Source organism: Triturus cristatus, chromosome 12 (assembly GCF_964204655.1).
Source record: "Triturus cristatus chromosome 12, aTriCri1.1, whole genome shotgun sequence".
Lineage (NCBI taxonomy): Eukaryota > Metazoa > Chordata > Amphibia > Caudata > Salamandridae > Triturus > Triturus cristatus.
The window spans coordinates 820,299,815-820,324,946 of NC_140595.1; the positions used below are offsets into that span (position 1 = coordinate 820,299,815).

The 25,132-nt window shown below is 47.6% G+C and overlaps 1 protein-coding gene across 2 annotated transcripts in view; it reads right to left on the reverse strand.

Annotated features, from left to right (window-relative positions):
- LOC146782982 (phosphatidylinositol 4,5-bisphosphate 3-kinase catalytic subunit alpha isoform-like) overlaps positions 1 to 21,183 on the reverse strand; it is a 247,975-nt gene extending 226,792 nt beyond the window's left edge. The window contains exon 1 of one of the 2 annotated variants that reach the window (XM_085639316.1): positions 20,985 to 21,183. The gene's annotated coding sequence lies outside the window, so the exon portion shown is untranslated. The remainder of the gene's footprint in view (positions 1 to 20,984) is intronic. The other variant, XM_085639315.1, reaches the window with a different exon arrangement.
- Positions 21,184 to 25,132: the final 3,949 nt, after the last annotated feature.

Consider the following 25,132-nt stretch of genomic DNA (forward strand, 5'->3'; position numbering starts at 1 on the left):
CCCAAGATGGGCTGGGCCCACAAAAGGGAAGCTTCAAAGGCCTGCCACCTTTGGAATCGGTCCCTGCCTTTTGCTTTCCCCAGCAACTGACTCCCACTGGTTCTAGGCCCCACTTTGGGCAGAAGAATCGGTGGGAAAACCAAGCCAGGAAGAGAGGTGTTCCCACCTTTGCCAACCCCACCCCTCAGTTGGGGGAGGCGAGGTGAAGCACACATCAGTTCCCTCCATCTTGAACATGAAGGGACCCAGCCAATAAAGGGAGAGACTCATGCCCCCCCGCTCACTGGAGGGTGGCATAATAGGGGGTATACCCAACCCAAGGAAGGGACCCATTAGTCCTGACCTGCACACCCCTTTAAACGCCCCTTAGTCTAGTATTTAGGGGCAACCCTGAACCTTGCCTCCACAGATTCGAGGAAGAAAGAAGAATACCGAAGAGCCATGCTCACTCAGGAAGAAGTGGACACCTACTGCTTTGGCCACAGCCCTACCAGCCTGTCCCAACTCCGACCTGTTTACAGCGAAGAAACTGGCGTGTCCAGCAGCCTCCCAGAGCCCGTAGGATCTGCCCTGCACTCACGTCACAGACTGACTCCTGTGAGCACCGGATTTGCTATAAGACCCTAAGGCCAGAATCCGGATTCCGGTGACTTCCTGATTCTGCACCACTCTGCACCCGACGTCCACGGCCTCCCTCAAACTTCAAGACGACGCCTGAAGCCTCATCCTGAAGGGTCCCCCCCCCAACCATAGCTGGTAAAAAAAAAGGCGATGCAAAAAGACACCCCTGCACGCCCAACCTGCGGCGTCCAGGCATCCCCCAAGAACCCAACTTACCCCTCCAGCTGGTGGTCGCCTTCAGGAAGTCTCCCTGCCCGAGCCTGCAGCAACTTTGCCGAACCGAAGGTCCCCATTGAAAAGCACAGGGTCCTAGACATCTTCTTGGCACCCTGCACCTGGCCGCCCCAGTACCGTTGGTGGTGCAGTTCCTGTGCAGATCGTTGGCCCTTGCCGTGCTGACCATACCCCCAGTTCTGCTCCCACATCTGAATGGCCTGCTTGTAAACAGTCCCTAACCAAAGGCCCCCTTAGCCCTATTGGCTAACATTGGGCCTCTGCATTCTGCACCTGGGCACCCCAGTGCCGCTGGTGGTGCAACTTGAGTGGCTACTTAGACCTTGGAGTTACCTTGGCCGCAACTCCCAAAATGCTCACTTGTACGACGTTTACTTACCTGTAAAACCGATAACCATTTTTTCCCCATAGGAACCCATATTATGAGATTTTGAGCCTAAAATGTTATAAGTGTTGAACTGTTGTTTCGTATGGGTAAAACAGCAAATATAACTCAAGCCAAGAAAATCTTACTTACCTTGTATTGTGAGATCCTTAGGTGTGGTATCTAAGCATACCACTACCAGTAATCAAAGTGTTCTAAAAGTAACTGAAAAGTATTCTAAAATTAATTATTGTTTAATTTAAACAGCTTTTGGGATCAATACCAACCTGTAACAATTGCAGATCCATCCTCAATTGCATCTCTGTGTAAAGGTTTACAATTGAAAGTATATTTTGCCAACCTGTACCAAGTCCTGCTTAATTCTAGAAACAAAATACAAGTATACCTTTTTTTACATACCCAAAGGGTCTCAATTCTGTCTCTGAGTGTGTGCCATGAGTCTTGATTGAGTAAATACAATAAATGCTTAACACACCCCCCTGATAAGCCTACTCGCTCGCCCACACAACCAGAAAGAAAGCTGTTATCACTTGCCTAATTTAGCCTCGGTTATACCTCTGGGAACTCCCTGGACCCTGTGCACACTATACCTTACTTTGGTATAGTATATACAGAGTCAGCTTCCTTTAAATGTTTCCTGTTTGAGGAACCAGGTAGAAATCCTGAGGTCTAGGAGCAGAGGCAACCTCTGTCCTTTTTGGGGGTCAGGAAATACCGTGAGCAACACCTCTGACCCCGTTCCTGCTCTGGAACCAACTCCACCCTTTAGCAGTAGAAACTGACATCCTGTTGGAGGAGCTGCAGATGGTCATGGGGTAGGATTAGGGAGAATAGGGTGGGGGTTGCTAGAAGGGTAGGGCATATCCCCTTTGCACAATTTGTAGTAAGCAAAGGTTCGATATTAAGGCCCTCCATCAATATGGAAAGTAGGAGACCCATCCTCCCACTGGTAAATTGTGCTTCAAGAAGGGAAAACTAGGCCTGCTTTCCTGCGTTGGCTAAAGAAGATGAGGAGAAGAAGGAGGAAGTGCTTGCTGTCTTCCTCTAGCATGCCCCCTGTAACGTTTGGAACGGGAGTTTGACCGCTGCTGTTGGGGGTTGGTGCGGTGCGGTATATTGTCGGCTTCCATGAAATGAAAAGTCCCTGCGGAAGACTTGAAAACTCTTCAACTGCCTGCAGTCTTTAGGGTGTGAGTGAGGGATAATTACACTGGCTGTGACTTTGCTGTCTCTAAATCGTTCTAGTGCCAAATCTGCGTTGGCTCCAAAGAGGCAGGACCCATCAAACAGAAACTACATGGGGGTGTTTCTGAACATCCTGGGAAAAAACAGAGTTTCTCAACCACGCATGACAGCGGGCTGACACTGAGGTGCCCATAGCACTAGCCACAGAATCAGCTGTATCAAGTCCTGAGTGAATGACTTGTTGAGCTGCTGCTTTACTATCACTGGGCAACTCAGTAAAGTGAGCTTGTATGTCTGTCAGCAATTTAGGGGTGACCGTTTGTGCAGAGTCTAGTAGAGCATGAATGCATCTAGAGAGGAGGCAGGTGTAATTTACTGATTTTAGGGCCATACTGCCAGATGAAAAGATCTTTTTGGCAGATTCTTCTATTTTCTTAGACTCTCTATCAATAGGTGTGGATCGAAAGAAACCAAGGGTGAATTTTGAAAAGCAAGTGGCCTGGACTACCAAACTAGGCATGTCCAATATGCCATCTCCAATATTGGGTCCCCAGGTCCAGGTTTGTAACGTCTAGTGAGGATTCTAGAGAGATCCGAGGTAGTCAGAGGTTTGTCCCAAATAGCGAGGATAGGCTTCATCAAGGCCTTATTAAAGGGAGGCAGAGGTTCAGAGGTTTGTGAGAAAAAGTGTAGAATCCCAGTCAGCATATTAGACCTCAATTTGTTGGTTGAAAAAGGTAAGTAACTTTTCTGCTGCCTTGCACACCACTGAGTGAAGTCCCCTTTTGAGGTGGAATACAAGTAGAGGACAGTAGTTCCCGCTCAGGAGATGTATCCAGACCACCTTTTTCCTTCAGGTCCTCAAAGTCCAGATCCAATGAGAGCTGATCATAACCATCTCCAGGATCTTCTTGAGGGTCATCTTCCTCAAAGAATAATCATTCTGAGCGTCCGTCTGGGCACGGTGAGGCATTACTGGTAACAAATCTACTGGCTGTGAAATTGTCGGCTGTGGCACAGTTTTGATTGTGTCTCTAGTGAAAACTCCATGTCCGGGGACTATAGAAGAACCAGTTGAGGAGGCAGTGACATTTTTAGCATCAGGCTAGTCGGCTTCAGAGTCTGTCAGATGAACTGGTCCAACGGAATGGATGGCTGAAGGTTGCTTGCTGGTAAGGCACTGGACCACCTCTCACGGAATAAGCCAGTGGACCCATGAGGCATGCACGTACATCAGATTAGATCATAGTCCTATTAAATATACCGACATGACATTCAGAAATGGCTTGGTTCAGTACCTGGAGTTAGGAAAGTAGGGTATGTGTTTTCAGCCTGGGGTCAAGAAGCGCTGTTGTAGGAATTATCGGATCCGCTGGAGTTGGTATCCTGGCAGGTGGAATCGTAGGCATCGGACGTGTTGGAGCCCTTGGGGCAGGTTGAGGTGAAGTCTTTGGATCCAGTGCTGGAGTGGCTAGTTTCTGGTCTTTGTCCGACTGTGGTTGAGGGGTCATCGACCTCGTTGACTTATCTTTTGAAAAATGACTACGAGGTTCATGGAGTCGCTTTTTCTTATGCTTCTTCTCAGAAGACTTGAATGTTTGTTGTCGCTAATGTGCTGTCCAGAGTGTAAACCGTATTGGTACACATCAGTATCAGTCTTCCATACCCAAAGTATAGATTCATTAAGTTGACTTAAAAGCTGTAAGTTTTCCTCTTCCGCAGGGGAGTACAGGTGCTGTGAGGAAATTGCTTTTTGAAGGTTCAACCCCACCATTGACTATTGGGTGCTGGTGTAATGGCTGACCAGACCTCAGTGCATGTGCACTGACCCTTAAACATGTATGTTTAATTAGCTCATATCAAATTGGCACAGGTTAACTTATTTATAAGTCCATAGTATATGGTACCAGGCATGCCTAGGGCCTGTAGGTTAAAGTGTCCCTTGTGGACTGCAGCACTTATTGTGCTAACATGAAAGTGACAAAAGTAAAGCATGTCTCTCAGTCTGCCACTGCAGACGGGTAGTGTTTCAAACACAAGGGAAACACAGGGATATCTAGGCACCAAGGGTCGTAATGTTATAAGGAACAGCGGTCCCTAACCAATAGATACAAAAACCATTATTCTGGAATGGCAATAATACTCAGGAAATATCCAATCAATTGGTACAAAACAATTTATAATTATATGTCTCTAAAACCGATTTGTGGGGGTGAGTACCCAAGCAGGGTGCACCTGAACAGGTATTTAGACAAACAAACAGGCAAAAACACTTTGTGACAGAAAAGGAAACACAAGAGCAAAGTCACGCTTTGTAAAACACAACACTACTGCACCCAGGAGTCAGTCATGCCTAATCAGACGGGTCACAGTGCTTTAGTCAACAATGTTTCGGTCCCCTAAAAATATGGGATCATCCTCAGGACAATGCAATGTTTGCCTGAACGCATAAATCAATATAAGAACACATTATTCATTAAAGGTACCTGCAAAAACAAAAAAGGGGGGCAGGGGGTGGAAAGGGGAAGAAAGGTCTAGAAAGTTGTGAAGTCCAATCAATTAGTTGGTAGTATAGGTCTGTAAATAAGTGGGCGCTCCATGCAAGGGGCCTCCATGCTGTGAGCAATCCTGACAGGCTCATGCAGAGGAGCACATACCGTGCCTATAAGGTGATTTACTGTGAAGCAATAATGCCAGCCGTCTGTCTAGGCAGTGGAGTGCTCTGTTACTTCTAACAGGCACTGTATCGGTCTGGTTCTAACTACAACTGTGGTGAATGGACTCACATGCAGAGTGTGGAATGGAACACGTCAAAGCCGGCCATCCAAGGACAATGCGCACAGTTAGTTGCACCAAGCAATCCGTGGGGCTCTCCAACTGAGAGCACACTAAGGGGGGACTCTATCCGAGTGTTGCCTCAACAATGGATCGGTCCCCAGAATGCGATCAGTGAAGAAACAAATGACCATGAAATAAGGACCAAATAACAAAAGGGGCGACCCGGTGTCCCTCAGAACCTGGGTAAAAAGTTTATCAACAAAAAGTGGTTCTGTCGGTTTCTCAAGAGTTCTTTCATATGCACACAAAGTGTCGCATAGCCCAACTATTCACAGGGCATGGATATCACACGCGCCTATACACATGTACAAATATATCGGGAATAATTACAATAACACTTTAAATGCATATCCACTTTGCATTTTATCGGAATTAATTCATTCAAATATGTTCATTTTCAAAGATACAAAAACGGCTGTTTGCAACGGGTGAAATATATGGTGCTCAAGTGACATATGTGCTTAAGTGAAAAAACAATTTGTGCAGTATATGAAATAAGGACAGCCATATTATGTGAAGTGCAAAATGACAAGGCAAGGAAAGCCTACAGACCAATTGTAAATGGAACAACCGTCCAAGAGAATTCCACAGATGAAACTGGAAAATGCCCAGTATCCAATATTCAAGAGCAGGTAGGCTCTGCACAAGGAAGGCTCTGCACAAGGAAGGCTCTGCACAAGGAAGGCTCTGCACAAGGAAGCCAAACTGAGACACCCACCCAGGAGCACCTCGTGACTGAAACAGGATTGGAGACACCTTTGACTGGGAGTTAATTGTTCAACCAACCCTCTTTGGCCCCAGTGACTCGCTTCTTGCCAGAGTTGGTCACCCAAGGTAGGCCCGAGTAGTAGTTTACAACTTTAGAAAAGTTTTTCAAAGTTTGCGAAGTTGACTGTGAGCTCAGCCCATTACAAATGATTTATTTCTCTGAAGTGAAAAGGCAATAATTTATTGTTCCTTTGAAAATTCATATCACCAGAACCTTCCAGTGGATTTTTGTCGTTGAGGTGTCTATTTAAATATAAAAATACAACCTATTTCTAGAAATTGTCAGATTTTTATTGGTTCTTGTTTCTTTCTTATTCAGTAGTTTTGGTACTTGTTAATGCTTTACACTTGTCCCTTTGTCACACCTACCCAGGGCAGAACTAAGTTTTTTTTTTTTTTAAATGAACCTGACTGGACGCAGTACAGGTAATGAGTTTATTACACGATAATGTCTACAACCACACTATACGACAAACCGCTTTCCTCACAGATGCCATGATAGTGCTATAAGAAGAGAACATATGTTGGCAGCCAGCACTCGGCCGCAACTGAAAGATCAGTGATGCCAAAACCGGCGCTGAGCTGTCGAGTTCAGGAGACGAAGATCACAGCAGAAACTTTTGCTTGGTAACAATATTGTATCGTAGATTTATAAAGAGTTTACTCCGCCTAACGAGGCGTTGAGTCGCTGTGGGGCCAGTAGCACGCTACTCTCTGGAGCTCAGAGTTGGTTTGTGGTGTGAGTGTGGCGTGTTGCAGTGGTAGTATGATCACCAGTATTACTAGAGTTGGTCAACCGGTTGGCGGCATGTACTATATGGTCTGGAGGAGAGTTAGTTGTTCTTGATACAGGAGCTTTAGTTGACCATATTACGTGTTTCACACAGGAAATGATTTACAAGGACAGCCTCGTGGGAACGGAGAGGGCGCTCACGGCAAACACCACAAGGGTGACATGTAAAGGTGACCCGGCACCTCTCTGGGAGCACAATCCGGGTACACTGGTATTATATTCATTTTTTTGTGATTAAGGTGTGCATCTGGTGTCTCCCTCAGACATCTGGTGCAGAGCATCTGGGAGGAGACTGCTTCTTTCTGTGGACATTAAAGATGGACAAGGGTCATGGAGGAGACTTCAGTGTCATTACCATTGAAAGACCCTAGTCTTAGCCGTACGCCTCTTCGTAAACCCCACAGCTTATCCCAGCAGTTACTGGCAGAGCGGAACAATTACGTGTGCTGTATGGTTTGGGAAAATCCTGGTTATTTCTATTTTATCGCAGGAAGGTTTTATCCCCAGGGGAAGTAATCCTTAGCTGTATGGGGGCCACCGTCCTTCACTGGCTTGAGAGCAACCCCAGGGAGTCTCTGAGCCCAAGGAGGCCAAGAAAGGGCTAAGGCCATTTGTGAGCTAGAAGTCCTCACTGCTAGCCCATCGGCCTCCTTCCGCCGACCAGGGCACACGGAGGAGCAATGCATTACAAGACCGGACTGAACCAAGCAGGATGGAGAGGGGCGGGGAAAGCACCTGAGAACCAGGGGCGGGACAGGGAGAAGCAACCTAAAAAGCGCAGGGGTCAGAGATTTCAGTAAGAGCGCAGCACAAAAGGGACCGAGCAAGAAACCGTAAGTGCTTCAAGTAAAAGAAAAAAGTAGTTCCCTGATGTGAGCAACGGAAGCGACCAGCATTCCAGTCAAAACGGCTATGTGCCAAATGAAAGATAAACACAGGAAGAGGAAGAAAAATCAATGAAATAGGAAGCAAGCAAATGAGACGGACAAGACATTCAGCCAATGGTAAGCTATGCACTGAAACAAAAATACAAGTTAAAGGGTCCGAGGGAATTTTAAAGACCTTACGCGGATTAAATCCCCTCTCCAATCTGCAAAATGCACAACGTAAAAGTCCTTCCCATTGCCTAGTCAGTTACCTCCATTCCCAGCTCGGGCAAGGTACGAGGTACCGACGGACAGGTATGGACTATTGAATGTGTGCATGAGGGCAGATGTTATATGTTGTTTTTAAATCAAGCCATGGGCATTCCTTATAGTATTTGTCTATGGGATTGAGTAACGCGTGCTGACAGACAGGTCGTTTAGAGTCTTTGCTCTTAACAATATCAGTTTGGAGCATTTTTCACTTGATTGGGTGGTCCGAAATGTCGGAGTTCTAAACGTAATTTAAAGATTGGGGTCTGCTTAGGTGAGGCTCATCTATTGGCTAGATATAACGACATTTAAGATAAAATCCGCAGGTACTTGCGGACCCATTTTCGGTGTACCCGCATGCAGGCCATTTTCTTTTTTAAACATCAATGCAGACGAGTACAAAGGAGATTTATATTTGCACTCGGTCCAGAGACTCAAGCACTATAAAGCCCACTTTTGTATTTTGTTGAACTTGAAAAGGACAATAACTTAGTAACAGCGAGCTTTTTTTGAGTATACATGGATGGACATTTGAGATACTGGGTTACCAATTAATGCAGTAACATTTCAAATGAAAGCAGAATCATTAGAAATCTCATTTCTACATGAAACTAGTATGCCATACCATGAATATGCCATGTTATGATAGTTGATTTTTTATTTTTTATTTCCAATGTGTTTACTTTTGAAATACACTCTCTTAGAGAAGCCACGAAAAGAGAGATTCAAATTCATGTGATTAAGAGATATGGATTAAAGCATATCCTAATGAAACTTCCTTTTCTTTCGGTTTATGGTTGCTAGAGCAGGGCCTCATTGACTGGAGCTGGTGCCGGCTGAGTTGAGGTCTAATCCTTGTACCATACGGGTGAGCACATAATGTTTTGAAAAAAGAGAAAATTTCAATAAAATTCTGTATGTTCACAGCCAACTTTTTGTTGTGATTGAAGTAAATATTTTTGTGGTGTCACTGTAGGTGTTATTTTTTGTGTTTTACAGATGTCCTATACATCGCGTTGATACAGAGGATCAGTTTAAGATAAAGGTTGTATTAGATCCAATCGATATGTATATAATCATTTTTTTCATCTCTTTGACTGTATGCAGTAGAATTAAAAAACTTAGAATATAGGTCCTGAAGAAAGCCATGGACCAGTTGTCCAGTAGGCTGAAACATGTTGACCATTTAAAAGCAGCAACCTTTTCGTACTGCTACATTATTGCACTGGTTTTAATGAGGAGTTATCCTAATTACATGAAGTTCCTTTCTCGAGCAAATCCTTATTTAATCACACACTTAACTTTTTGCACTGCACTTGTTCACAACCATTGGTGATTCCTTTAGAGGGCAGATACGTCTCTTACCTTTTTTCTGCTCCTTTTCCTCTGAATGACCCAAGAGAAGATACATTCCACCCAGAATCCCTCTATGATCAAGAGGGTATATGGAAGGTTGGTTGGAAACCCAAATGATGACAATGATCACTTTGGTATATGATGGGAATCCAATTATCAAGAAGGGTCATTCCATCTGGTAATTCTTTGCTATTTTTAGCACTACCTTGGTGACATTCATTCTGACATCTTCTGCTCACTTACAGTACACCTTGTTGTTCATACCTGAATAAAATTAGCATAGTAGACCCCGGATTACACGTTATTTTTGAGAAAGCTATGGTCTGACCCAAAGCCCACTGCAAGGGTCGATATTGTCTGCAATAAGTCTTTGACAACAAACAGCTAAATGCAGTTTGTAGGCAAGACCCAACAATGAGAGGTTTGGCACAGATCTTGTTATTTGATTGTTGGCATCCATGTCTCTGCCCGAATGGGGGTCCCAACCTGATGGAGGGCCCTTCAAACAAATTGAAATTAAGTGTTAGTAAGCATTTCATGTTTCTTATTAACAAGTCTGGAGGGGAGGATCAGAGAATTATCTTACAGTGAAAGCCTTTAAAAGACGAAAAGGAAATAAAAAAAAAATTAAAAACAGAAAGTGGCCGGTTTTCTTTCACCATCAAGTATACCCATTTCTCCCAGACCTTCATTAGCTCAAACTTTTCCTTCTTTGCAGCACAACAATTGTACCACAACTTCCTGCACTCTTGAACACAACGTATGTTTTTAAATTTTCATTCACTGAAGGTCGGAAGCCGAAAATCCAAACAAAACTGAAAGTGCTTTTAACAAGCATTGAAAATGCAATAGGCCTCGCCTTTTATTAGGTTAAAGCCATTTGCTTTGCTAATGGTATTATATAGCAAAGCAAATGGCTTTAACTTAATAAAAGGTGAGGCTTATTGAATTTTCAATGCTTGTTGTTAATTACTAGAGTTCAAGTCCCTTTATCCTCTGCAAGGAGGGATGTCTGCTAGTATGAGATGCGTGGAAGCAGCAGGCATCTTTTATCACGTGACTGCTGCCTTATCCTCAACTACTGGCAGGCGATCCTTATGGTTTTAGCAGCTGGACTGGATACCCCCACGGAGTTAAACCCCCCCTGGAGGCTGTTGGGACTAATGGAGTGGTGGGTTGACTTGAGGTACCTAAGGTTATGGGCTGGCATGGGGTTCCTGCTGGCCAAGAGAGACACTGCCCCTTGCCGCTAGCGGACTGGTATCGAGGCATGGACTACTGCGGTGCAGCAGAGCAAATGGCGCATTAATGATACCGTGCATAGCGAAACATGCCCAAATCTGGGCCCATGAACAGCCTAGCCTATCGGGCTGGTAGTTGAAGCGGCCTTGGTTTTCCTGTGTGGTATCGACATGGCTGTACTCATGAATCATAGGTCAGTGTCGATGTCTAGCCTCGTATGGGTCTCCCTCGGATGCCATCGCTTTGCTCTGTCGTTTCTGTGCATTAAGTCGGCAGCTCTGGCCCTAACACCACATCCTCTCGCCTCTATGCTGCTGCTTTTATTTATGAGGACAGACAGCTAGACTCACGGAACTAGAGCAGCCTTAAGAGCTCGAGACTGTAGAGATTCTACTGCTCATAATTGCCTTCGGTGCCTGAAAAGGAAAATCGTGAATAAAACATAAAAATACTGAAAATAATCATTACCATTCATAAGGAAGGGTGGAATTTAATGACCGTGCTTGCATCAAAAACTAAGACTCAAACATGCTCGACAGCAATTTAAGTTATAAAAGTGTCAAGAACCTGGGGGTAGCCACATATCTGTACAACATCCACGCGTCGAGTCATGCAGCACGGAGCATGTACGGCAGACACCGCGCACACCTCGGGCATCACATACCGAGCACTGACTGCCCTGACTACACTGCTGCTCGCACCCTCCTGTCCAGGGGAGGGACAGCCGCGCCATCTCTTCAGGAACGCCCACCCGGATCCAGCCCACGCAGCGCGCTGTGATCCGCCCCGAAAGCAATAATTAAGCTTCCTCCCGCCGCTGTTATCTGATGAAGGCGGAGTAAACCCAGAGCTGAGTGCTGCGGGGTAACGGGCGCCACCGCCAGCGTAGTGTGAGCAGGGTGACGAACATGATGGGGGGGTTAGGCACGACGGGCAGATTTCAGTATCGGAGCCTCGCCTTTCAACGTAGTGATCGGGGCAGACCCTCCGGCTGTACACTCACGAAGGGCAGAGTGCCTAAAGCTGAATGCCAGAGAAAGACCTTCGAGATGTGTCCACGTTTGTTTCATGCACAAGCCACGCCAACAACGCCTCCCGCTTTTTTTTCTCTTTTAGAGCCGTCCCACTTGGACTGGCTCGCCTGACTGGTTTCTTATCTTTATGGGGCCATGTGTTTGGCCCCATAAAGATAAAAAAACTTTTACGCCAGCAGTAAGTCGGGGCAGCCAGTCCAACTGGGACGGCTCTAAAAGAGAAAAGTGTACGTCACTAGACGCTCTTTTCCAATAGCATTATGCTAATACCATAGCATTAGCATAAACGGTGACGCCAGCCAATGGAAAAGAGGGACGGGGCTTAAAGCCCACTAGAGAAATCTCCTCAAATCATTAAATCTCGCAGCGAGACTACGCATGTCTGCGCAGTCTTACGCCAGGCGAGACCTAAAAAGGAAAACGATGCACAGCCTGCATATTCGAGGCTGCTGACTTGTTTTAGGCAGAAGTAAAAAATACTCTACGGTCAATAATTGTTTACTGCTGGAAGCAGTGTGATGGCGGAAGGATCGTAGTCGGTTCTTCATTCCCCTAAGATAAGGGCGACTCCTTCCTAAAGCCACAGTACAACCGCACTATAATTCCGAGGGTGGAAGGCGGGTATCAGAGTAGGCTCACAGTTCTGGAGACAAAGCCAATGGCATAAAAAGCTTCCAGGAGTTGGTAAGTCAGAATTTAGGCGACTCAAGGTGCTTCCATAATGTACTACTCTTTACGACTAGCAAAAGGCAGTCCAACACCAGAGCAACAAGGTATCAGCAGGGTCGAGCTGGCCTATAGGGCAATCAGGCAGTTCTTGATGGGCTGGTGACTGGTCAGTGGCTGGGATTTTTAGGCTTGTTTTATGGCCTGGTGGGCTGTTTTTAGGACGAGCCTAGCGCAGCACACATGTGTTGCTCTAGGAAAAGGCCTTTTGGAAACACTTCAGCTTTTCTTCAAGCTATTGGCCTTTGCATCTGGCTTTCAAAATTGAAAGCACGCAATTGGCCAAAAGCGTGTGGATGTCCCTGCTTTTTGGGAAATGTTTACTCCCAGAGCGTTTTCCTCTCGGGAGCCAGCAGCGGCGCTGGCTGCCATCTGTTTTGGGTCAGGTTTCATTCTTCGAACGCCGCTCCTCATACCCGACCCCCACCCGCTTCTTCACTCCAGAGGCTTCCCTGGGAATACGCGAGCACGCGCTTCAAAACCATTTCAGCATGTCTGGCTGTAGTCGTGTGCGCGCGCACATAGTTCTGGCGTTATTTCACAGCGCCATACTGCTGGCAATAGCTTGTTATTTGTGTCATGTCACCCAGCGCATTCGATTTCTCCAGCCGCGGCCTGTGGAGGGAGTTCCGTGGGGCGGTAAGGCGGGGCGGGGGAGGGGTAGGGTGGGGGGTTCTAAAAACCCCCCACCCTGCCCCTCCTCCACCCCGCCTTACCGCCCGACAGAACTCCCTCCACGGGCCGCGGCTGGATTTCTCGTAACGAGAAGTGTCTTAAACCATGAAGGAACATGTCAACAAACCTTACCCACGCCCTCCTTTCTCCACAGGCTTGTTTAATTTTCAATCCAGAAATTGTGAGTGATATTTGTGTTTTATTTTATATCACAGCATATTGCTGCATATTCCCGTATGATATTAAACTTTGAACTTGAGAACTGCCATTTTGTAGTAACCTTACTCAAATGATCCTCCTGGTACGGGCGGTCAACGGACCCCTTCCATTCATTTTGGGAAATTGGAAATAACACTCATTATGCGGCCATGAATGCCTGAAAAGGACACCACCGCTGACAAGCGAAATTATTTCCTTCAGGCACTTTGTGTGATTGTTGTTAGTGTATAATGATTAAAGAAACGGGGTTTCTTAGGGGACACCCTCCTCCGCCTCATAGAAATTCTTTTGCTCCTCCCAGACCATTCCTGTAGAGCCAGCTTGTTTCTTTTTCTCCCGGATTATGGCGACCCCAGCTCTACCTCCCCACGACGGGCCAGTGTTGTCAGTTGTGGACATGCACACAGGTGGGGAGCCTGTGCGGATAGTAGCGAACGGCCTGCCGCCAGTGCGGGGTTCCAACCTCCTTGCCAAGCGCCGCTTTGTGCGAGAGAAGCTGGACTCTGCGCCGTTTACTCATGTGGGAGCCCCGTGAGCACCGGGATATGTACGGGGGGGCTGCTGGTTCCCAGCGAGCTGCCCGAGGCACACCTGGGAGTGCTGTTCATGAACAACGAGGGCTACAGCACTTAGCGGCATATTAGTGCTGGCACTGGCCCGCTACGCTGTGGACTACAGTTTGGTGCCGGAGACCCAGAGTCCCGAGGCCCAGGTGAACAAACACTGCCCCCGCTCACTCACTGTTCCCCTTGTGTGCCAGGGTTCCTGCCTGCTCTGGAACAGTGCATTTGTTGTAGTAGCGTGCACTCAGATACAGGTGCACCGAGGCACAGACCAGGGAATTGCGTCCTTTGTGTAATACAGCCCATTGTGACTTAAAAAAAATATATATTATTATTATTCGTCAGGTTTCAACGAAGTAACTACACCATTGTAACTCTGGCAGGAGTGAAGTGGACATGGTGTTCTTCTGCTCTAAGGGGATTCATCAGTTGGTGCTATTTCACATGTAAGTCACATGACATTTATTTAGGCTGTGCACAAAATTCTCCTTTATATACAGCCTTCTGTCTTTGATGCTTTAAGGTCTGCTATGACTATTAGGTCTCTTACGAAGCCTTCTTAATAGACTTTGATATACATGTAGGAATTGATTATTTCAGTTCAAAGTGAATTTAGCTCCCTCGTTTATTCCCGCAACAGCTCTGTGTTGCCCTGGTGATTCACAATTTTATCCTATTCAGTATCTACCTTAAACCCCTCTGCTCCATCATTAATAGGTTCTGCATACCCAGATCTACAAAACTTTTACCCTCCCTATAGACCTTTTCGGTATTGGTATAACTTAGAGAGGAGTGATAGTAAAAAATCCTCCAATTTGAAAGTACTAAATTCTCACATTCTAGATACTCCTCGGTTGGAGGTCCAGCCAGCAGAGTTATCTTACTCGTACTATTCTTACTTTAGAGGTAATTCAGTCTGGGTATTCTCACCGGGTAGATTATTCTTTAATGGGCGATGTAGTCTATCCTCCACAAATCCCAGGACTTTCTGTTGACACTCAAATCTATCTCGCAGCCCATGATCCTGATCCCACGTTTGTCGGAATCCAAGAGCTTTTTTATCACATCAGATAATGATATCCTGGGGCACGTTATTTATTGGGTGTGATAAATAGCACCTATCATGAGGTTCTGGGGAGGAGCATGCAGATGTTGGTGCTTACTGCACCAAAATCCGCATGGTACTATAGATACCATAACTTTTCAGTGTTAAATTCCAGCAGGTTCCACCTGCCGAAATGTAATGAAGGGGGAGATATGTAACACACCCGGTAATTACCGATGAAGTAAATATCACCCAACTTGTAATTCCGACACCTGCGCAAACAGGGGTTTAAACAGGGCACGGCAAACACTGACCTACTGGTAATTAGTGCAAAAGTGCCTTCTTTTTCAAATTTGAAGTTGCTTTGTGAATGTCAAATTATACAACTGGCTGGAAATTATCATTAGACAGAAGCTTTGGGAAACCAGCACATGCAATGCAATAGGTCTCTCATTTACGCGAGTTTAAGCTATTGGCATTGTAAATGACAATGCCTTTTATTTATGTTTTAAAAACGAAAACAAAAATAAAAGGCATTGTCATTTGAAATGTTAGTAGCTCAAACTCGCAAAAATGCGAGACCTATTGCATTGCAAATGCTTGTTTTACTGTTGAGTTCCCTGATAATAGTAGGGAACTCTACCCGATGGCATTGCTGTGCTTTACATGAGTTCCAGTTGTACTACACAAGGAGGTATTGATTTATGTTTTTTTAGGCACTGGAAGATTGAGTGATTTGCCCACAATCACAGGATGTTGAGCTGAGGCTGAGACTCGAACCTGGTTCCCCAGTTCCAAAGTTGGCAGCTCTGCCCCTTACACTATATTCTCTCTCCTCTAAGAGAATTGAAAGAACAAGTGGGTGGGGGCGGACTAATCTTGAGGGCTACCACCAGTGCCATTCTTACGTAGCCCACAGTGGCTCCTCCACCATAGCGGACGAGCCGCATCGCCCTTCCCTGCCAGCAGCCTCATCATTTGAAAAAATCAAACATGTTTATTGTAGTTTTCTTTTTCCTTTCCTGCTGTGTCTTGTGGGTGGGGCCATCGCGGAGGGGAGCTGTCACTTCGAGGAGTGGTGGCACTGCACTCAGTGCGCATGACGGTTTGGTCGGCTGTCCTAGGATGGCCAAATCGTCGTGCACACTGACATCTAATCAACCCGAGCTACATTTCCGGGTGGAGAGAATAGCAGGCGAAGGCTCCCAGTCCCATTTGGAGCGGAAAACAAGCCTGCTCAGGCCAATCTCAGTGCTTCTCTCATTCTGGTATCAACCTGAGAGTAGCACTGGGATTGGCTGCAGGGAAGTCTGGGGGCCTCAGCAGAAAGGAGAAAAGCAGCGATCGGCAAGGAGAAGGTACGATTTTTATCATTCCTCCCCTACCTCACACCCCTCCCCTGCCCCGCCACTCTGCCGTGAGAACAGCCACTACTGGTACAAACATTGCCTGCAGCAAGCTCAAATCCATGCAGTCTTCTATACCTTGCAAAACACCCAGACAGCGTATCTTTACAAGTTCAAAACTGACTCAATGAGCAAACATGGGAACTTTTATTAGCAGTCTAACTCACTAATGGGGGCCACTTTTGTTTTGGTGCACGGGCCTATTTTCTGAACCAGTACGAACCTGGGTACCAGCAACCAGGAGTAGAATCTCAAAGGAGAAAAAAACATAGGGCCAAACGAATTACTTAAGGGACAATAAGCATGCCTACAGATACTGCAGCTGCACTGTGATTTAGCAACTGAAGGTTTAAGCCATTCTTTTATAGAGGAGGACAGGAAACAGGAAGAAGCAATAGCCACATCACTGGCCACCATACTGGATCGGTAGAAACACTAACAAGCATTTGCGATACAATACGTCTCACATTTACGCAAGTTTAAGCTATTGGCATAGTAAATGACAATGCTCTTTATTTATGTTTTTAAAACGAAAATAAATAAATAAAAGGCATTGTTATTTCCAATGTCAATAGCTCAAACTCGCGTAATTGCGAGACCTATTGCATTGGAAATGCTTGTTATTAATGAGGGCCTGGCAGCTTCTTGGAAAATAAAGTTTTACAAATCCATGAAAATACAAAACAATAATTGCCAAAAGGCTGGTGACCAATGCCAGAACTGTTGGCTTTGCCAGTGCCTGTTTCTGCTTGTATTAGGGACAATGTCACTGACAAGGAGGGTTCCCGATTGATCGATTTACAGTGTCTCATACAGTAGCGGACGGACAGACAACACCATCAAGACTGCATTGAAGGCCCACGTGTAGCTAGCTGTTGGCTTCGAGGTCATACAATTGGAGGCATAGTGAACACAACATTGATATATGTCCTAAGATTAGATAAGATCCTGGTTTTATGTAGGCCCGAAAACCTCACCCGAGCAGTAGACGTGTCTTGCAGTCTTGCTTATGGGGTTTATCCTAGTAGTAAATGCGCTATCAGTACTTTAAGAGGTAAAGTAAGGGCATAAAGATGCACAAATTATGACTAATGACATTATCATGTCCCTAAGCGAGCACCTTTTGTATACTCTAGCGTCCTAGTGGATTCAATTTCAAGAGATAATGTATGCGACTGGTGAATGAAAATAATTAATAGTGGAGACGTTGGTGGTTCCTTGGAAAAGATGGTTATCACTTTTGTTGTACAGTTAGTCTCTGGTGTTATGAGTGATTCATTTCCGGAGTGCGGGTGCCATACAGATATTACGCGCTGTCAGTGTTTGTGAATGCCATTTCCAATTCTGAAGGAAGTAAAAAGAATGAATTGTAAAGCGTGTCGCTAACACGAGTTTGCCACCTAGTGGAATCTAATTACATTTCACTTTGGTGCGTTGGTGAATAAAACGATATTGACGGTCAAAGCTGACACGATTATAGCGAATTTGAAAGGGGAAGGACAAAAATGTGTTGCTATTTTTATTTTTATGTTGTATGTTTCCTGGAATTGTAAGTTTATTTGTGAAAATAACGGGCAGATATTATGAAATCCACCTCTTGGAACTGAGGGCTCGGAAACCATGCTTTCTCATCCGAGACGGTGACTCATCCAGAGACTCGTGAAAGTGACAATGAGCCATGACGAGGGAGGAAAGCCAGATGGCACCTGTGCGCATAACCGCGCGTGTAACCGCAAGCTTTAGGCCGCAAGCAAAAGCGTGTGGTCGGATTTTTAAAGCCCACTTACTAAAAGTCTGGCCAGTGCAGCGCATGCGCTGGCTCAGGCGAGACCTAAAAAGGGAACAAAAAGCACCATTCTGGGTTGGGCTAGGCAAGGAACAGGTACCAGTTCTCTGTTCCATATAAAAGAGCGTTAATACTGATATTAGCCTTGTGGTTCTGGCTGTATATTGATAGAAGTCCTTGAGTTTGGAACTTCCTTAGATATTGTTTGACTCAGGCAGCAAATATTCTATGTATTAATCCGAGTAGGAAAAACGTTTCATGATGTGAAAGTAATTGACATAGTTTGTTGTTTACTGATTTGATTAATACTGTTAGCATATGTTTAAAATGAGAAACACTGCAATTTTTTATATTCTTGTGAAAGTCTCAATGAATGGCTCAGATTCTCTACAATTGCAAAGTTTGTTTTTTGTGGTAATCGTTTTAGCGGAAAAGGGCATAGCATGGAAAGTTTAGTTTGAGGAAGGTCTTGCACGGATGGCTTTAAACCTACTAAATCCAGATCAGAGACCCTGAAAGAGTGGTGGATGGCCGGAAAAAAAGAGAGTGAGTTCGAAATAATTAGGCCAGCCCTTTCCTCTTACTTCTGGAACCAGAGACCCAAAGCACATGTCCTTTTGTATACATGATTGTTCCAAGCAACTGGGGTGAGGTATGAGGAACTCGCCACTCAAGCCAACACAGCCCTACTCACATCATCAATGGGGGTCACTCACCTCGCTTCTTGCTAGGTTGTCACCCCTTTGGAAAGGAGAGCCTTAGAGAACTTCCTTGTATAATTCTGTACTGAGGCAAATCCCACCACCCAGGACCACTGAAAGGAACTCATCTATTGATGACTAAAAGCCATCCATTCATATTTTTAACACAGCTATTCAACCAGGGCATTAACACACAGGAAGGAGGCTATTCTACCAGGGCAATAAAGCAGCATTTTAACCAGGGCATTAACAAAAAGAAGACCCATTAACACAGCTATTCAACCGGCTCACTGGCATTCAATGAACTGGGTAACGAGGCTATTGTACCAGGGCAATACTAAAGCATTTCAACAAGGGCATTAACAAATAGAAGACCCATTAACACAGCTATATAATCAGGTCACCTGCATTCAATGAACTGAGTAACGAGGCTATTGTACCAGGGCAATACCGCAGCATTTCAACAAGGGCATTAACAAATAGAAGACCCATTAACACAACTACACAATCATGGCATTAAGCACTGCGAAGGGTATCCGCATGTGTGTACAAGGGCCTTCATATAGGTTTACCAGGGTATTACAAATAGGAGACAAGTCAGAAAAGCAGCCAAGACCTGGCTGTTCCCAGACTCCTGCCTTCAGTGACCCTCACCCACAGGTCAGGCTGATGGCAGGACGCTAAACTGTTGGTCACATTTCCTTGTCTTGCCCCTGCATCCTTGAGACGCCCCCCTTCCAAGCCACTGCACCGGGCTTGGAGCACAGCAACAAACACGGAATAGGATACAGCCAGGGCACAAGTCCTATAAAAAGAAGTGGGGGGGACTGACAATATGCAAATGACCTCATGACCTCACGTGCAGATCGTGTCCCGATGTCTGAAAATTACACCGGGACACGTTCAGCTTATTTCTGTGGGGCCCAGCTTCTAGGCAGGGGGTACGGCGTCCACCCTGTGAAAACAGTGAGGGGACGCGTGTACCTGCGTGTGCCCCCGACTCGAGCCCTGGATACAGCAGTTATTCTAGCGGGCATTAATACTAAATACATTCATAGATTCATTTAGACACAGGCGAGAGTCCTAAAATGGTCAAAAACAGTATCTGTGCGCATTAAAGCAACTTCTGCTCATAGCCGAGGGCACATCGCGCCTCCGCCCGTGTTTGCGCGGGTCCCTGCCCGGGCATCTGTACATAACACAAAGAGAAACGAATGGCACATGATAGACAGGTACAACAAGGTCTACCCCGTGTTAGGCGCCCTGCCTGTGTTTAAATGCCCCTTCTAATGTGTTGATCGTTGATACCCTACTAGAATAGGTATCACACCTCAGATGGATTACTCCAGTAAGTAAATATGGCGTATACGCACACCTCATACTTGGCACCAGAGGTTCCGCAGCTGCCCACTTGATGCCGTCATACAGTTGGTCCACGGCGGGCGTTAACGCGAGAACACGTTGAAAAAAGCTGTTCTTCGAAGGCAGAGAAGGGTGCATGGCACAGGCCACAGGTCAACATAACTGTGACACCGGGGGCATTAAGAAACAGAAGATCGGATAACATGCCCCACCGCCGGGGCATTAAGAAAAAGAAGATAGGATAACATGCCCCACCTCCGGGGCATTAATTAGCCTAGGGCATGATAACATACATTTTAACAAGGCATTAACCACCCTTACAGTTTTCACTGGAAATAGCTGCCGCTTTGGAAAGGCCGGTCCGAGCCCGTGCGTTTCCAGAAATGTGTTTCGTTTTAAATCACAGTCGTGTTTTCGCTGGCAGTGACTCACCCGTCTCCCTCCAGCGCAAACTAACATTCCTAGAGAAGAGGGGAGCGAGGAGAGGGCGATCTATGGAAACTGCGGCTCGGGGGTTTATGCGGCTTCGCCCCTTTCTTATGCCCTCCGAGGGCGCACTCACCTCACCTGGCCTGCAGTGGGGGCCTGTCCGAGGAATGCGCCCCCCAGGGAGTGCAGTTCTCTACTGGAGCAGACATCGGGCAGTTCTTGGTGCAAAAGATGGGAGATTTACAATCGGGGCTACTGAAAGTGGCGACAAGGAAGTGAGCCCCTATGATGGGTCTGCGTGCCTCTTTGTTGCTTCGTCTGTTCGTTTTAGGATTTTAAGCCAGACTCGTGTTCTCGGTTTCCGATGTTCCTGGACCAGGCTAGCGCCATATAAACCCGCACAAATAAATACATACAATGACAGAATCCCCCAGCGGGCTGCAGGAGGGGCGAGTGAACGCGGGGCCGGTTGGTACTCACATGAGATCCGCTGTCGGAGCGGCCGGGGGGTGTTCGTGATCGGGCGAGTGGGGGCTGGGGGCAGCCGCGCACGTCCAGCCTGGCCAGGCAGGACCAGGAAAGGGGGGTTTGTGCCAAGAGCGCGGATGGCCGGTCTCCGGAGCCAGGGAAGGGCCGCAGCTGTTCCCTCCAGCTCCCCCTCTCCGTCCCTGCCCTGGCTGGCGGAACATGGGGAGGGAGGGGGCCCGCTCTGCCTGGCTCAGTCCTGGGGGGCCAGGGGCAGGCATGGGAAGGGGGCTCCGCCGGGCCGGGCTTCCTTCCGCCGGGATCCTTGCGCTCTCTCCAGGCTGAGCTGGGAGGAGGGGACGGATGGCTGCAGCTGGCTGCGGGGCTCCTATCGATGCGGGGAAGGGAGAACAGGAAGGAAAAGCAACATTTCCAGGCTGAGGCGCAGCGCGGGCTCTTTAAAGGGACAGCGAGCGGAGTCTGCTGGACCCACAGCGCCCACCGACAGTGGCAGCAGAGGCGCTGGCATGGAGAGGGCAGGCAGGGATGCAGTTACACTCACAGCGCCCAGTGGCAGCAGAGGCGCTGGCATGGAGAGGGCAGGCTGGGATGCATTTACACTCACAGCGCCACCGACAGTGGCAGTAGAGGCGCTGGCATGGAGAGGGCAGGCAGGGATGCAGTTACACTCACAGCGCCCAGTGGCAGCAGAGGCGCTGTCATATGAAGCGCAGGCAGGGATGCAGTTACACCCACAGCGCCCACCGACAGTAGTAGTAGAGGCGCTGGCATGGAGAGGGCAGGCAGGGATGCATTTACACTCACAGCGCCACCGACAGTGGCAGTAGAGGCGCTGGCATGGAGAGGGCAGGCAGGGATGCAGTCACACCCACAGCGCCCACCGACAGTAGCAGTAGAGGCGCTGGCATGGAGAGGGCAGGCTGGGATGCAGTTACACTCACAGCGCCCACCGACGGTGGCAGTAGAGGCGCTGGCATGGAGAGGGCAGGCAGGGATGCATTTACACTCACAGCGCCACCGACAGTGGCAGTAGAGGCGCTGGCATGGAGAGGGCAGGCAGGGATGCAGTCACACCCACAGCGCCCACCGACAGTAGCAGTAGAGGCGCTGGCATGGAGAGGGCAGGCAGGGATGTATTTACACTCACAGCGCCACCGACAGTGGCAGCAGAGGCGCTGGCATGGAGAGGGCGGGCAGGGATGCATTTACACTAGCAGCGCCCACCGACAGTGGCAGCAGAGGCGCTGGCATGTAGAGGGCAGGCTGGGATGCAGTCACACCCACAGCGCCCACCGACAGTGGCAGCAGAGGCGCTGGCATGGAGAGGGCAGGCTGGAATGCAGTTACACTCACAGCGCCCACCGACAGTGGCAGTAGAGGCGCTGGCATGGAGAGGGCAGGCAGGGATGCATTTACACTCACAGCGCCACCGACAGTGGCAGCAGAGGCGCTGGCATGGAGAGGGCAGGCAGGGATGAAGTCACACCCACAGCGCCCACCGACAGTGCCAGTAGAGGCGCTGGCATGGAGAGGGCAGGCAGGGATGCAGTTTCACCCACAGCGCCAACCGACAGTGGCAGCAGAGGCGCTGGCATGTAGAGGGCAGGCTGGGATGCAGTTACACTCACAGCGCCACCGACAGTGGCAGCAGAGGCGCTGTCATATGGAGGGCAGGCAGGGATGCATTTACACTCGCAGCGCCCACCGGCAGTGGCAGCAGAGGCGCTGGCATGTAGAGGGCAGGCTGGGATGCAGTCACACCCACAGCGCCCACCGACAGTGGCAGCAGAGGCGCTGGCATGTAGAGGGCAGGCTGGGATGCAGTTACACTCACAGCGCCCACCGACAGTGGCAGCAGAGGCGCTGGCATGTAGAGGGCAGGCTGGGATGCAGTTACACTCACAGCGCCCACCGACAGTGGCAGCAGAGGCGCTGTCATATGGAGGGCAGGCAGGGATGCCGTTACACTCACAGCGCCCACCGACAGTGGCAGTAGAGGCGCTGGCATGGAGAAGGCAGGCAGGGATGAAGTCACACCCACAGCGCCCACCGACAGTGGCAGTAGAGGCGCTGGCATGGAGAGGGCAGGCAGGGATGCAGTTTCACCCACAGCGCCCACCGACAGTGGCAGCAGAGGCGCTGGCATGTAGAGGGCAGGCTGGAATGCAGTTACACTCACAGCGCCCACCGACAGTGGCAGCAGAGGCGCTGGCATGTAGAGGGGCAGGCTGGGATGCAGTTACACTCACAGCGCCACCGACAGTGGCAGTAGAGGCGCTGTCATATGGAGGGCAGGCAGGGATGCATTTACACTCACAGCGCCCACCGACAGTGGCAGCAGAGGCGCTGGCACGGAGAGGGGCAGGCTGGTGTGCAAAGCAACTCACAACGCCACCGACGGTGGCAGCAGAGGCGCTGGCACATAGAGGGCAGGCTGGAATGCAGTTACACGTAGACCGCTAGCCCTGACTGGCACCCTCAACGTCCTCCAGCGTGGCGCCAGCGGCCTTGGTGGGTCCTAGTGCTTTCTTGAACTAAGACACGCTCCTCACAGCGGTGCTGTTCCCTTGTTGTACGATGATCCTCATGCCATTGACTTTCACAACTTGCCAGATTTCTGCTTCGAAGCGGGTGCGGAATTTCCACCCCGGATAGCGGTCACTCATAATGATGTGGTCCCCCACCTGGATGTTTAGGGTCATTGCTCTTCTCTCAGTGCTTGCTCGATCATTGATCATTCTCTTGCGTGTCCTAGACGTCAGGATGCTATTTAGGGTCTGCCGGGATGCTTTTCTCGTGAGATGTCGGAACAAGAGGTCCGCTGGTGCACAGCGGTTGTTGCTGTCAGTACGCTCTCAGGAATCAATGCAAACAGCACTCAGGGTCTTCACCCTGGTCTGCTCCAATTGTTAGTGCTCGGTTCAGAGACCTCATGAACCATTCGACCTCCCCATTTGCTTGGGGCCACTGGGGGGTGTAATGAAATAGCCACTCTTGTGGTTTGGCACCCTATGATGACCTTCAACTACCACCATTTTAATTGACTTTAGTGTGTTATTTTACCCTAGCCTTAATGTATGGCGGTCCTGCATATGCCTGCTTCTCTTCTGTCTTGTAATCTTGCTGTCTTTTAGTGGGAGCTGTCATGGAGTAGAACAGCATTATTGGCTTTGACATGGCCTCATGTCATCTTGTTTTCTGACTTTGCCTTGCTTCTGCGTGCACAGCAGTGCTTGCAAGTTGTTTGGGTTATAAGAATTATAAGTGCTTACTATTGGCTTTGACATGGCCTCATGTCATCCTTTTTCCTTGGCTTTGCCTTGCTGCAGTTTTTCTGTGCGCTCAGCAGTACTTGCAAGTTGTTTTGGTTATTCACATTAAAGGTCTTTCTGTTTTTCTGAGCAATTGCTTTTATTTAATGTACAACTCTGCCTCAAAGTCAAAATAAGGGAGCTTGGCCAGCCTCCGTCTTGGCCTTGACGCAGACTATTACAGCTTATCCAGCAGTAATTTCACAGTAATTTCATAATGCAAAACCTCATTTACCTCTAGTTCACCGCTGTAAAGGTGATGGACCTTTGCCACCGTGTATCACTTCTAGGAGACTTTACATAAACATGAAAAATCTAAATGTCATAAATATTTAAGCCAATAAAGAGAATCGTGACTATTTTTAAAGGGTTTTATTTTCTAGTTAAAAGTTAAGGTTCTCTGACCCTTTATTCATTAGTCAAATATCAATCAGGTTACAGAATTGAAAATAGGAAAAATAGAATGAATACAGAACATAATACAGATTGAATACAAGGCATACCATAAAGGAAGGGAGTGAGGCATCAAATGTCAGTCAGAATTCTTTAAAGAGTTCAGGAAAATATAATTCAAGAGTGAGTTTTGCAAGGCTAATCAATAATTAATAATTGGCAAAAATCAAATAAATCTTTTCAAAACTAGTTAATTAGTCAAAGCATAAACGTAGAGTTTTTAGCATCTAAATCTAAACCTGTTCATCAGCTGCTTTCTCTGCCCTGGTCTGTTCAATCTGTCTCTCTCCCTCTCCATTGTCTGGTAGAGAGGCTGCTTCTTGAAAATGCCCCTATTTCACAAGACCTCGAGGAATGTGATCTGCCTTGCCAAAAATA